Source organism: Leuciscus leuciscus (assembly GCF_965113295.1).
Source record: "Leuciscus leuciscus genome assembly, chromosome: 23".
NCBI classification, from domain to species: domain Eukaryota; kingdom Metazoa; phylum Chordata; class Actinopteri; order Cypriniformes; family Leuciscidae; genus Leuciscus; species Leuciscus leuciscus.
Window position 1 is genome coordinate 28180880 of NC_138747.1, and position 15825 is coordinate 28196704.

At 38.6% G+C, this 15825-nt stretch overlaps 1 long non-coding RNA gene across 1 annotated transcript; it reads right to left on the minus strand.

The window, feature by feature from the left end:
- Nucleotides 1–8144: 8144 nt before the first annotated feature.
- On the minus strand, nucleotides 8145–14745 carry LOC309488384. Its single transcript, XR_014202105.1, has 4 exons — nucleotides 14625–14745; nucleotides 14355–14470; nucleotides 9325–9455; nucleotides 8145–9113 (listed from the first exon to the last, which is right to left on the minus strand). It is a non-coding gene; the product is annotated as an uncharacterized lncRNA (long non-coding RNA).
- Between the last annotated feature and the right edge of the window lie 1080 nt (nucleotides 14746–15825).

The following is a 15825-nucleotide window of genomic DNA, read 5'->3' on the forward strand; positions in this document are numbered from 1 at the left end:
CTATCCATCCCTTATTTTGTTAGATTTTTTTAAATTATCAAATACTGAGTAACAAAAATGTTTGCATTGTTTTCCCTTTCTAACCAAATGTTATTGTTTGATTGTAACCATAATGCAAAACCTGATACTTATCAAAAAAAAAAAAAAAATCAAAAAGTAGTCTTTTAGAATATCTAAATATATATCTAAATAATAAAACGAGATAGAGAAATCATGTCTAAAAAAAACAATGGGAATCAAAAAGCCTCTCTAAGTGTTTCTCACTTGAAATTTTATTTTTTAAAGGCCTGCACTCTATTTTAGTGTGAAATGTTGCATTTATTAAAAAAAATTATATATTAATTCTAAAGGGAAAAAAAGCTCATACAATTTTTGTAATTAATGCAAAGTAACATAAAAACCTTTAAAAAATCTAAATAATTATTGATTATATTATAATATAATTAAAAAAATATTATTGAACAAAAATATATTACATTGGTTTTCCTTGGAGGAAAAAAGTAAAATGTTAAGGCTTCGGTCACTTTAGACCGGGAAGAAGCCAAGTGTGACCCCTAAACGAAGAAGCCCAGAGGGTTAACCCTTCAGGTGCTCTTCGTCATTTCTGACCGGAAAATATTCTGTTTTGAATTTTTAAAAATCACAGCTTCATCGGAATGTTACGAAACTTGGTGACTTTTATGGCATTAGATATGTGGGAAAAAGTTGAGGTCATGATCCGAGCATGCTAAGTGGTCGTAATTTTTTTTTTGCCTTTTGTGCTCTTCAGTCAAAAATGACCGACCATATAAGACATGAATGGGAAATTGACAAAAAAAAATCTGAGAATTTTTGTGTGTACAATCTTCAAATCGGCCATGATGCAGAAAAGAAGTGCTCAACAATGAAGGGGTGACACTCTTAAACATCAAGAGTGCAAAACAGACACACACATACAAACACACTTATATACACACACCAATGAATTGTGATAAAAAAAATCTGTTTTGAATTTTTTTCAATCACAGCTTCATCGGAACGAAACTCGGTTACTTTTATGCCATTAGGAATGTGAACACACACAAAATGTAGGGCATGATTCGAGCAGGTTAAGTGGTTGTAAAAAAAAATAGTAACACTTTTGGTCTTTGGTCAAAAATGACTGACCATAGGAAATGAATGGGAAATTGACAAAAACACAAAAATTCTCTACAAATCGGCCACGATGCAGAAAAAAAAAGTGCTCGGCAATGAAGGGGTCAAACTCTAAAACATCAATAGTGAAAAACATAACAATTAATAATTATAATTAATATATATATATATATATAATTAATATAATAATAATTAAAATAATTAAAATGATCATTAATATAATGTTTACAAATAATAATAATATAAATAAACCTCTAATGTAGAAAAACTGGCCACGGGTTGTAATTCAAGCCCGAGTAGTAATTTATGTGCACAATTGTTGCTATTCCCGTGTTGTTTTCTCCGAGGCAAGAGTAATGCTTCTTCAAAAAAAACCCACACCGGTCAACAGTATCCTATAAGAAATTAATTAATCTCAATTAATCACAATTAAGTGTCCAATAGCGACACCATTATTTGACAGCTTCAAAAGAGCTTGCAGAGTCGTTTACCGTTACTTACATTAACCCGTACAATTTGTATTATGCATTTCCTGAACATGTACTTGCTAACTAATCAAACACTTTATTTGACCAAACTACTTATCTATAAAACACAATCGGTCTTCCGACCTTTTGATTTTGATATGCACGAGGGAGAGAGAGAGAGAGCAATACAGCGCTCGTGTTGTTTGAAGACTGTGACTCTCTCTCTCTCTCTCTCTCTCTCTCTCTCTCTCTCATATGCGCCCTGTCCACTGATCTAAATAATTCATTGTTTCGACGACTAATTTGTTCCCTCGTTTTGATTTAACGAATTACAACGTGGCCACAATATAGTAAAACGAGGGAACAAATTAGTAAAACGTTCTGAGGTATTAATTCGTGGCCAATATTCACCTGAATATTCACCAATTAAAAAAAATATATGTCTTTAGCATTCACTATTTAAAGGAACACCTGTGAAGATAGCTCTTCAGTGAAGGCCGATAGTGTTCACAGCTTTTTATTCCTTTTGCAAAGAAATTGCCGTTTTTTAATTTTTTTAATAAGCAGGAAAAATGTCCGACTTTAAACAAATAGCCTGTCAGAAACAGGGGTACAGTAGGAGTTCATTTCTGTCCCCCAAAACATGCTTAGGATTTAAGGTAAGGTTAGGTAAGGACCTACCAAATGCTTAGGATGTTTGCGTTGTAAGAATGTTCAGGGAGACTTTAGATTTATAAACGGTGTCTCATTAGGCAATGTTTTCTCAGTCAAATCATAAAATGTCCTATTGATTCTCTCACTAGGATATACCAATATGGCAGAGCAGTGTCCAGGAGCCAGTGTCCGTGTCAGTGGACGGGGCCATAGATATCCATATAAGGCTAGATGTCTTAAGGCGGAGTCTCAAACGGCATCACACCGGCGGCCATCTTGTCACAGGGAAGCTTTCTGGAGAGCTCTGTGGTATCTGAAGTAAGGTGATGATCAGCACGAACACAAATCCTCTTATCTCGCTGAAATCTTGACGGATTTACAAACGGTTTGGTTTCTTACAAACGTTATTAACGTGGCTATAATTCTGGATGCTTGAACATGTTTAAATATATAATATTATATTTATTAAGTATTTAATATTTTAATATTTAATAATATAAGTATAAATATTTATAAGTATGCAGTGTCATAACTACATCTCTGACGTTTATAACAAACCAAACCGTTTGAAAATCGGTAGAAAACTGAGAAAGTTATGGTTATTTAAAAAGTACATGCACCATTAACACAAAGTTACGAGTGAGCGAGCTGCCTGTGGCAAGATGGCCGCCGTGTGCGGACGTCGACCTCCATTGGGCAGCAGCGTGGACGAGACATCTAGCCTTTATTATATGATATCTATGGGCGGGGCCAGGAGCTCAGCGGCTCCAGTGCATCATCGAGCCACCGTTTTAGCCCTGCCCAAAAAATCCTGAACACAGCATTGGTGAAAAACTGTTTAACGGTCTAACGCCACAATTCAGGGGTGATATCAGGTAAAATGGGCCATCATGGGCAATTTAAGGTTTGTGAGTCCCAGCCCCTCTGGAATTTAGAGCCAATGACTGCAAAGGATTTCAAACTGTTGTCATAACTGTGCTTAACAAGTAACAGGTGATTTGATTGGTTTATGGTTGCTATGGTGGGCGGGGCAATCATTCTAATCAAGACTGCACCAGAAAGCTGCATGGTAAGTAGTCTGGCATACCAAATGTGACTAAACTATTATAAGGATGATAAATCTATAAATAAAAAAAACATGCACATAAAAAAATATGCATAATATCTGTCTTGATGGCATCAATCAGAAATAATGTTGTTAGTTTGGTATCTGAACATATTTTTTGATAAGGAGATGATTTTCTTGGTAGCCCAATTTACCTTAACCCACTAAGGTAAAATGGGCTACATGGTTTCAGCTAAAATGGGCCATTATATTTTTTATATATTTAAATTGATAATAGCCTATATTATTTATAAAAATGTATAAATGTAGTGCATGTCACATTCACACACACACACACACACACTCACTATGAGCCCCCCCCCCCCCCCCCCCCCACAGTAATAATGGTAATAGATGGTAATAGATATTTTATTTACAGTGAGTATGGCAAATGAGAAGGAAGCGAGTGGAGATGGGAGAAGGAAAGAGAGAGGAAGTGAGAGGATGAGGAAGGATGAGAGAGGGAAAGAGAGAGGAAGTGAGAGGATGAGGAAGGATGAGAGAGGGAAAGAGAGAGGAAGTGAGAGGATGAGGAAGGATGAGAGAGGGAAAGAGAGAGGATGAGGAAGGATGAGAGAGGGAGAAGGAAAGAGAGAGGAAGTGAGAGGACAAGAAAAGATGAGAGAGGAGACAAGCAGAGGAGACAGAAAAAGAGAAAAGAAAAATCTTTTCATCACACACACACACACCAATTATCAATTTTGAATGAGATTTTTTTTTTATTTGTACATTTTGTTCTAAATGTGTTCACACACACACACACACACACACACACACACACACACACACACACACACACATCAGTTCAATGATCTATATATGCTGTTCCAAAATGACTTTGTTTAATTGCAATTGCAATTTGAATATGGGTTTGACTTTGCACCCAAAATGTTTTTTTTTTTAATAGAACAATATTAATATGTTTGTTTAATACAGTTTAAATGTTATGTGGCTGTATAAGCAATTGTGTTTTAAAATTAAATTTGATTGTAAATAAATATTTCCCTTTGTAGTTTGACTGGCCCATTTTACCTGAAACTGCTCATGCAAAAAAAGTTGGCACAGCTAATGTTTCAAGAACTGTAGGGCATAAATAATTATATTTTATTACATAATTTTAGCACAAAATTATCAAAAACAGTCATTATTAATCATTAAAACACATGGAAAAGACATATATGGTATTGTATTATTGTCCCAAACGATTTACCAAAAAGTGACCCAATTTAGCTGATATCACCCCTACTTCACAGTTCACAGTCTTTGTAATGTGTTTTAGCAATTCATTTCTAGCATTTATGTGTTTAGATTTTTTTTTTTTTTATCAGAAGAACTGTGGGAACGTCTCCGAGATGCTTGAAGAAACCTTCCCGCAAAGCTGAAAAACTATGCGCAAGTGTACCTGGACAAAAGCCGTTTTAAACGCAAAGGGTCGTTACACCATATTGATTTGAATTAGGTAATAGAAATTAAATCATAAATAAATTCAATTTGTGATTTTATTTTTTAAAGCATTCTCACTTTACAGCATTTTAACACAAGTGGGTCCGTGTACTTTTTGATCATTTCATTTCCTGTTTGGAATGGAATAACGAGAAATGAAAATCTGCTCGTTTATTCGTTTTTTAGTTTAGTTTAAAAAATGAAAAATGAGATTTTGGCTCGATTTTTCATTTTCGTTTATGGTTTACAAGTCGGTTTATGGTTCGATATTTCATTTGCACACGTGGGCGCCGCTGAAACGCCCCTTTCATCTGATTGGTCAAACCGCTCCGCCTTCAGTAAGCTGTGAGCTTTTCTTTCTGTCAGGCAGAATGAGAGTCAGTACGAGTGCGGCACTGACAAATGCCCTTTAATGAAATAATGTCTGAAACCACCATTCACTGTTAAATACACACAATATTTGAAGCAGAAATATGTTGCTGGTCACGTAATTCGTGCTGCTGCGACTTGCAAGCAACCCCATTAATGTGAGCCACAGTATTGGTGCCTTCACGTGCTATGGTAATTATGGTAAATACCAAAAGCCGACGTGGAAAATGCACATGAACACCCCCTCATGTGGTATTTTCCACTGGGCAACTCGTAGAATATTTTGATGCACGAGTTGCCGAGATGAGATAACCTTTGACCTTTTCAAAATGGCGGAGAGGAACGCAAGGGTCATGAATAAGCATTGCACACAACTAAACGTTTTTTTGCTATTGTTAGCGGATCGTTTTTGTAGTCTATACAATGTTGTGCCATTAACAATTGTAATATAATGCGTTAACACTCAGTGTCAGTTTTAAAAATACCGTTATGGTTTGGTGTTACCTACCCAGAGCAGATGCTAGCTAGCAGTCAATAGGAGCCTCCTAGTAATGAGCGCCGGTCAGGCAATTTACTTACGTGAATGTATTTTGTCTGTAGTGTACGCCAGCGACACCATGATTTACTCACTTAAGCAATCTAAAATTGTTTTAGCCAAATAACAGGTCTGGATCTGTGAGTCCAATTTTTTTACCTACATTACGACAACAAAAGCACTTGAACACAACACACTGGTAAATACCAGTTCACAAGTGGAAAATGTAATATTTTCCATAGCACGTGAAGGCACCATATATGACAGATTATATTAGCATATTTCCCATTGATAAATACAGTGCAAATAGTTCCGTCTCTTTGGATAAAAGTGAAGTGGAAATAAAAATCAATAATAGGCTGAACTGTACCATGATACACGGGGGTTCCTTTCAATTTTATTGTCTCCTATTGTTAAGATTGTATGTTGTTTGTCCTTTTTTTTTTTTTCTTCAGGGAGTGAAACCTGGGCCAATAAACAAAACGGTCATTAGCAAACCAAGACTCAACCGGCTCACGGAAGGAGGAGTCAGGTGAGGTAGTGAGATGCTATTGCAATTACTGCATCATACAGTCTACATATGTATACACACACACACACACACACACACACACACTTATGTACACATATACACACATACTGTATATGTACACGCATACACATACATATAGTGTACACACACACTTATGTACACGCACACACAAATAAATAAAAGAAAGATCCCATAGGTGTCAGTAACCTGCAAATATTACTAACACTATTACATTCTTTCACAGGAGTACACTCTACAAGGGCTTGGTTGGGGACCCACTAGACATCTCTTTGCTACTGATGGAAGACATGTACAAAGACTTTAGCATTAGAGAGAAACCTCTAGCAGCAACTATGGGCATCAGTGACGAGAAGACCCTTGTTGAGACAGCTTTTGGCTTAGCACAAAGGGGGAGTGTGCTCTCATACCAGCAGCCTGTATTGCCCACAAAGTTAGTCAATATGCACCAGGATCCTCCACCTTACCCACCGCTGCCTATTGGGGAGTACAGGCTTGCCCCGACATACTGTGTGCATGTGTGCACTGAGGAGGAGCACTTCCACCTTAAAAGCTTGAATGTTACACTGGACATGGCCTATAAGATTGAGGCAGCGACAAGAGAGCAGGCAGCAGACCAGGAGTGGCATCAGCTCCGCAGGCCTAGGATCACCTCCTCATGCTTTAGAGAGGTGTGTTTTGTGAGGGGAGTGAGCTCTGCAGAGTCTCTTGCAGAAAGAGTCCTCAAAGGAACAAGGCAGACTGCAGAAATGAGAAGAGGTGCAGACATGGAGTTTGAGGTGACAAGGGAGTACTGCCAGATGAAAAATGTCATCCACCCAGATGCCCCTTGGCTTGGTGCCTCGCCAGATGGCTTGATTTTTGATCCATTCGCACAGCCACCGTTTGGACTGGTTGAGATAAAGTGCCCTAATGTGACTGTAAATACCTTAAAATGCAGGATGGCACTTTGGCTCTTCGTAAAAGCCACTCTTACTACTGGCAGGTGCAGGGTCAACTGTTGATCACTGGCCTGCAATGGTGTGACCTTGTGATTTGTGCTCAGGAAGACATGCTGGTGCAGCGTATCCAGGTTGACCCGGAGGTAAAAGCAGTCATCAGAGAGAGGGTGGACCAGTTTTACTTTACAGTGTACATGCAGAAGTACTTGTCTGTCTCCAAAAGATCTTACTGATCGATGCAGGATAATTCAGGTGGGGGCCTTTGTATGAAGAAAAATGAAATTACCTGCAATAAACTTTTGTTATTGTGAGAAGCAGGAGTAAATAACATTTTTGCATTTCACCTGAATTTGGAAAATGTATTGGCTTATTTCACTATTGTATTGTTATATTATATTCACCTGCTATCTGTGTAATTAATTATTTCATGCTTTGTTTAATTTTTAAATGCCTGTTTAAAGTAATTACACCACACACAGGTGCCATTTACTTAATGTTGTTTATTACTCGACAGTAAAATATGGTTCAGATTTTTCAAACAAGGTGACTTTTTTTTCACAGTTCACGTTTGTTATTTACATCTAGAAATGAAACCATAGCTATTTTTGAGGGGCTCTTACAGGCAATTTCAGTGTTTTATGCATCACTGTTATGCCAAACTCTTTATCACCAAAGAAGCAATATTTGCATCAAAAAGTTACACCATAAATGTTATATAAATAAGTTATATAAATACAGCGTATTTTGCAATAAACACAAAGGAGAGAAAAAAGTTTTATTTTTTCAGATTTATTTGTAACAAAAATAATTAAATCATTCCATATACAGTGTCTCATGGTGACTGTATAAAAGATGTACATTTTACTACAAGAGATAGAGAGGGGGACAATTAATGAACAGTTGGCACTTTGACAAATTAAATCACTCAAAGTCAAACATAACTTGTATTGCTACATAAACATGTATCATGGAATACATATGTTAAATCTACATCAGAGAATCCAGTTTGTTGAAATTGTTATGTAGTGTTATTGTTTATAAAGAGAGACAAATGGAACAGAATTAAGGGAGGTCCATTAGCAGTTTAGCGAGCAGATCTGAGACAATAATATTGACCATTCAGTGTATTAGTATCCATAGAGACTGGCTCAGTGAGGTTAACACAGTTATTTGGCCCAAGCTTTGACCAGTGGCTTGTTTTGATAGTTTGTTAGGAGGCAGGCTACTGCAAAAAGCTGGTTGATACTGCCACAAATGGACAGAGGGATAATAGTGTCAAACAGTTTGTTCTCTTTGATGCGCCTAATTGTCCTCTCCACATGTATCCTTAACCGTGCAATGTCCTGAGTGACCAGCACTTCGCCATGAGACAGCTGTGACTTTTTACTCAGAAAAGGTGGTCTGTAAACTTTGCAAGGCACTAGGTCATCAATTCTGAATCCCTTGTCCACCATTACAGCCATATCTTTATCCAAAAGAGGGATAATGCCAGATTGCCTGAACAGTTCTTTGTCACTGATAGAGCCGGAATACAGTGAGGAAATAAAAGTAACAGCACCATGTGGTGACACACCAATCATTCCTTTCAGGGTAGTGTGGGATTTATACTGTGAAAACATCTCACTCTGTAAGAGTAACGATGAAGGCATCTGACATCTCATCTCTGTACAATCAATAAGGACTTGGGTGTCAGAGTATTTGCCGAATACACTCGGCATCGTGGCTCTAATTGTCTCAGGAGACATCCATATCCCAACAGCACCCAATAAGGTGTACAATTTACCCAGGTTTTGATTATCCTGCTGACGGTGGACTGATGAATATTGAAACGATCACCCAGATCTTTCTCCTTCAGTCCCAGTGATAGGTACACCAAGAACAGGAACAGTTCATCAATCATCGGAAGGCATCGGCTCTGGTGGGGAGCAGGGGGAACAAGTCTTAGTAGTAAAAATGATAATCATTGCATGGTCATCATAAATGTTTGTAAAGTGGGGGTCCAAAAGTCTGAGACCACTTGTATGTGGTTTTAATTATATTGAATTAGACAGTTGTGTTGTTACGGATGCAGATTTATCAGCAAGCTACTTTTATAAACAAAATGATTAAGTATGAACTATGCCTACCGGTCGACGAGGTGGATCAGTGGCATTGTCAGGAGCTGGAAGTGGATGACTGTGTACCAACACGCACTATTCTCCTTGTTGCAGGTTCAATCTGTCTCCAAAATGCCTGTAGGTGGCGGTAGCTGGCAAATCTAAAAGAGTGAAAGATTATTATTATTACCTTTAAAGGGATACTCCACTTTAAAATGAAAATTCTGTCATCATATACTCATCCTCATGTTGTTTCAAACCTGTATGAATTTCTTTCTTCTGCTGAACAGAACGGAAGATATTTAGAAGAATGTCAGTAATCAGACAGTTTTTGGTCTCATTGACTTCCATAGTAGGAAAAATATATTCTATGGAAGTCAATGAGACCAGACATTGTCTGGTTACTGATATTCTTCTAAATATCTTCCTTTCTGTTCAGCACTGAAAACATGAGGATGAGTATATGATGACAGAATTTTCATTTTAAAGTGGAGTATCCCTTGTTGTTTGAAATTGAAGTGTAGAAACATCTACACTTATAGTTGGAGACCCAGCCTTCCGCAGCTGGTGTGGTGAACCAAAGAGCATTACCTCCGTCTTGTCACTGTTTAGACATAGAAAATTCCTAGACATCCATTTTTTAATCTCAGAAATACATAGAGAAAGAAAGGACACAGCCACATTAACATCAGGTTTTGAATGTATATAAACCTGGGTGTCATCTGCATAAAAGTGAAAACTGAGACCAAGTGATCTTAAAAGTTGACCAAGAGGATAAATGATCAATTTTACTCCAATTCATTGTTGAAATATAAATATAAGTCGGACATTATGGTTTATTATTCAATAGTGTGTCAACCCTATTATCGCCACGAAAAAATCTTTTTTTATTTTTACTGCCCCCCAGTGTCCTCTGGCTAGTACTACACTTTTTTGAAAACCAACTGACATCAACCGATTGGTGTCAATGCAGCAATGCTTCTATGCATACAAGCCATAAATAAATGACCATTGTGTGTGTCGCCAGTCACAACTGTTAGCTAACGTTACCATTAATTACACGTGTAAGCCAGTCGCTTTAGATGTAAGTTAGCTCATTCACTTTAGATGTAAGTTAGCTCATTCACTTTAGTTGTTGATCAGGTTAACTTCTACGGTTTTAACGTTATGACGCTGACTCGAGACACCTTCAATGATTAAAGGTTTACGTTAATTAACTTACCATTGAAAAATCTAAATAAGCCACGGGTAAACTTATGTTCCCTTTTGCAATTGGTCAGGAATTGATTAACGTTGACAAATTAACGTTAACTTACCTAGTGTAAACTAAGCGAGCTAACACCAAGTTAACATTTTCAAACTAACGTACATATACTTATCTACCAGAGAAAGTCAGCAGAGCAACATGTCTGGCATAAAATGTACAGGCTACTTAATACAGCAGCACATTTAAATGGTTGTTTTTTTCACTTACTTCAGTTTATCCGCGATGCAACCGATGATTCTCTCCGGTGCAGGAAAGTGATCCACGGAACGTAGACTTGAAGAGCGGTCTGAGACTGGTCGAGATTTGTGTTTAAACCAGCGCATGAACGCGCAATTATCTCAGATAACTCAATCCAGCAATACTAATCATAACTGGCAGGTGTGTTCGAAGAAACTAATTAGTCAGATCATGATTAGGCCGATGATATCATCTTGGATGTCTCATAATTTGATCTTGGATGTTTCAAGCAACGTACGAAGAACGGGCCCCAGTTGCTATGACAGCAAGTCCAGGATGAGCGTCGAAGAACTCAGTTAGCTGGATTTGATTGTTGGCGATTTGGCATGATCTTGGATTGTTTGGGTCTTCGACGCTCATCCTGGACTTGCTGTCATAGCAACTGGGGCCCGTTCTTCGTACGTTGCTTAAAACATCTGAGATCAAACGAGACATCCAAGATGATATCATCGTGCTAATCATGATCTGACTAATTTGGTTCTTCGAACACACCTGCCGGATATGATTAGTATAGCTGGATTGAGTTAGTGAGATAATTGCGCGTTCACGCGCTGGTTTAAAAGGGGATATGTATCGATAGTAGAAACATTGATCAGCAACGCTGCTATTGGCTGCTCACCATGGCCAAAGAGCGCGCTCAGTTTTTCAACGCAGCAGAGCAAAAATTTTTACTGGAAGGGTATGCAGAGTTTGAAAAAATAATTAAAACGCCAAGGAACACTGGGAATCAAATTGTGCAAAAGCCAGGAGAGAGGGCTGGCAAAAAGTAACTGCGCTCCGCTCGTTTGCAAGCCATGGTGTCTCTCGAGGAAAAACCAATATCGCGCTCGCGAAACTCATTTTCTCATGGGCGGGCCAAGGCAAAGAAGAGAAAGGGGAGGAAACCTTTCCCCTTATGATGACATAAGGGGAAGATTTCTAGATTCGCCCGTCTGAGCTTTCATTTTTTCAAAAATACCCAGGGCTTGGTTTACAGCCATCAAAACGTCTAGCCACTGGGGGACCATAGGTTTGTCTACAAAGTGTGCCATCAACAGAAAATGTAGTTATTTGTATTAGATCTGATCGAGAGTACTATAATTTGATTAGACCATAGACAGTAAAAGAAATGGACACGGCGACCCCATAGATTTCAATGGAGAAAAGTGAAGCAAATTAGAAGCACTCACTTCCTGATGGCTGAGCGTACTGCGCAGACTCAAATTGAGCTTGACGACGTAGACGTGACGTGAGCAACCTGTCTGACAGTTGTAAGTCTTCTAGTAGCTGTGCCAAGAGAAATCTGAATCAATCCCTTCCGAATCTTGCAGAGACGGAGAGCGTGAGTAGGAGGTGTCCATGAGCTAGGAGCATGAGCAACTTTATGACTCTCTATGGGCTTCTCCCTTGACTTTATCGGGCTTTATGCCTCCACGTCCCCCCGATTAACTGCAAGCTTCTCTTCCTGTCTATACGGTAATTTCCAGAGAGTCGCGTGGTTATGACGCAATCATTAGCCTATTTTTACAAAAACTGCTTCTACGGGGCCATAACGTAAGATACAAGGTAATGGAGCCTTTTATACATTGTCATGTTTCTTTAGAAATAAACAATGGACAAATGGAGTCTTTAAACGCCTCAGATGTAAAGTTATTCGCTGTCAAAGTGATGCCAAAATGAATGGGAGTCAATGGAATGCTAACAGCAGGTGATGGCTTGTTAGCCAATGGCGCCCCCGGGGATGGTACTCTTTCTGGATGCTGGATTACCCCCCTGGATTAGACAAGCAGCTAATTCTAAGAACGTGGATATGTTGTACAAATTGTTAGTAGAAAACCAAGAGCAAAACATTACCAACATAAATACAAAAAAAAAAAACAAAAAAAAACAAATGACTAATTTCGCAGATTCAAACACTGTCCTGCATAGCCTACCTTTTAATGCGACAGCTTTCGTGAACTGTCGTGTTCACTCTCAGTTTCAAGAGAGCGCCGCAGACACATACTGTGAGTGATGCTGCGGAGCGAGCGGGAAAACCCGGAGCGGATTAGCGGAATCAGCGGAATGCTTTGAGCGGAGCGGAGCGGTGGGGGTGGGGAAGAGGGGCACCTCAGTCAATGAGGCAGGCATGAAAACAGGTCAGGGGTAAAAAAGGTGAGAAGGATGCGGCAGCAAAAAATCCAATCCATATATATATATAGTGCTTTTTAATGTTAAATTCATCAATCTGGTGAAAATTAAACAAAGAAAAATTATTTTAGTTAGTGTCTGTCTACATTACTACTACATAATAATAGTTATAATATTAATCCCATGATAGTAATAGCCATATATTGTAAAACAACTGCACTGAAAAATAAAGGAAACTTTCATAATTAGTTTTGTACTAATTTCTATACTTGAAAGAGTATATTTCTATACTTCACATTAAAGGTGTGATTGGGCTAGCCCAGTGTCAATCAAGAAAAGAACCAAATGGGCCGCTGATCTACGTGTTTCATGGGGTGTCAAAAAAAAAAAAAAAACTAACGCTGACTTTTTATTGACCAATGCATTACACACTAATTACGCAGTAACCCAGCGCCGCCAATTAAGCAAAACAAAACGAATGGGCCGCCGATGTACGAGTTTTATGGGCCGTTAAGACAAAAAACTAAACAAAAAAGTATGAGATGTATCGGCCCAAAAAGCACGTCGGCCCACCGGGAATCTCCCGGTAGTCCCGATGGCATTAGCCTACATGCCTGGACGTCACACAAAACAAAATCCTACCTGTAGCCTTTCACCATCCACTTATTTAGCTGCTGTCGCATCAGTTGACATGCCATCTCCTTTCCCCTCTTTCTTTTTCTATTTTTAGCCCCCGACAGCTTTTTTGCATTATCCATCTTTTTCGACGACAACTCACTAACTGTTACTCACGGCGCCCGCGCCCGCTCGCGATATTATCCCGCCCTCTTCTATGTCAAAAATAAAAATAATGACATTGGCAACATCGCTCTCTGTATCTGACAGGACAGTTGTAAGCTAACTTACCTCAGGCTTGCTTTCCGACGTGCGGTTCTTTGTTTGGCAGTGTGTCATCAGACTCGCGGTGTTAAAGACTTTGAAAACAATTCTGCCCTACTCTGACTCGGATTGGCTGTCAGGTTTCGGCATTAGGAATGATGATTGGTTTTTTAAAGCTGCTAAGTTTATGGTAACTAACTATAGAGATATAGCGGGTAAATGCTGGCCACGACCACGACCCCCCTTCCCACCCCATAAATATTTTCTCATCGGATCTGCACAAATCACGTAGGTGACCCATTTTGGTTTTAAAACGGCGAATTTCGCCGAAAGGTGAGGAGTTTTCATGCCTGAATGAGGGCAGAGGGGCAGTGGCTCTAGCCACCGGGCCACCCCCCTGTGCACGGCCCTGCATGCTTGATACTTTCCAGACAAGTTACATACTCTCCTGTCAATTGTTTCAAGAGCTTCACTTGGTCAAAAACCAAGTGATAACCTGTACAATGTAAAATTGTCAACATCAAATTATGTACTACATATTACAGCATTGTTTCAATACAAGACATACCAATGGACTCGCGCAGCTTTCTGTCTTCTTTGGGCACCAGATGTTCCTTCCTCACCCGAAACAAAGGACTTATTCGATTAGCTTGCGTTGATATAAGGACTGGTCTTCCTTCTCTGCTGTAAAACAAGAAAGTCTCGACTTACTCTATGTGCAATTACTATTGTTCTTGAAACATAAATTAAGACAGTTAAAAATAAGTTAATTTACCATACGATTCAGGAGAGAGCATTTGATGAGTAAATACCGATTTCAATATTCTAGAAACTTTACCTGGGAAGGGCTGATCCCGGCAAGATTCGCTGCGACTCACTAGTAGCTCTTGTGAGGGTTGGCTCTTAAAAGAGCTGTTGAGTTTGATATTGTAGAGCTTTAAAAAAAAAAAGGACCAAGTAATCCTGCAAGACAGAAAGGAAGGTAATTTTAATACATTACTTGCAAATAGTCAGTTTATGTATAACTGTAGGATATTTTTTTCTGTAAAGAGTGTTGAATAATTACATTTTAAAAGCATTTTTATGTTATAAGTTCACTGATATGTGGGGGCATTTCTATGAATAAAAGTACATCTTTAATAGCAAGCAATAATCATGTGAAAATGATTTACATGCAAACGGGACAGTTATCAGCAGTGTAACTGATCTGATTATGACAAAATAATCGAGTATCTGATGTCATGTGACAAGTAAGATAAGCTTTTCCACCCCTGCAAACAGAGGTAGGTTATGAGGTGTGGAGAGACATCATGTATCACTGGAACATAAACAGACGGGGACCAATTTGTAATAATTGTAATTAGTGGTGCACGATATATCGGCCGCCGATATAATATCGGCCGATATGGTCATTTTTTACATATCGGTAAAAATATGGCCGATGTGAACAGGCTGATATTTGACGTGTGAAGTTGAAGATGAAGTTGACGATGCTGACTCGATCTTAGCAGTAGTGAATGTGCCTGAGATAAATACACATTTCATACAGATGACATAAGCAGAGAACAGTCTGTTTTCTTTCCTTTTGAATTGTTCTGTTTAAAAATAGACATTTCAAGCTTTCTATATATGTCTCCGGTCTGTGAGGCAGGTAGATTTCGGTTCATTTATGAGACGCGCTCCAGGTTCACGCGCCCTCGCCTCCGTGTCCTGATTAAATATTTTCTACTCTATTTACTTCTTATTTAATTCAATCCAGGCAATTGGTTGATGAAACATTTATCAAAATTAAGATACAATTAATACAAAACGAAATTAAATTTAAAGACAGGCTTTTTGTGCTTTCTGTTTGAGGTCTCTGTGAAAGTTTTAAAGCAGTCTTAGTGGCGCTTTCAGAGCGCTCATGTCAACTGTCCCGTCCGTAACATTGTTAACGCAGTCCAGTGCGACTTATGTTTTTTTCCTCTTCATGACACATTTTTGACTGGTCGTTTTTTGACTCGTAGATATTTGAATATATTGCTTGATATTTGATACCC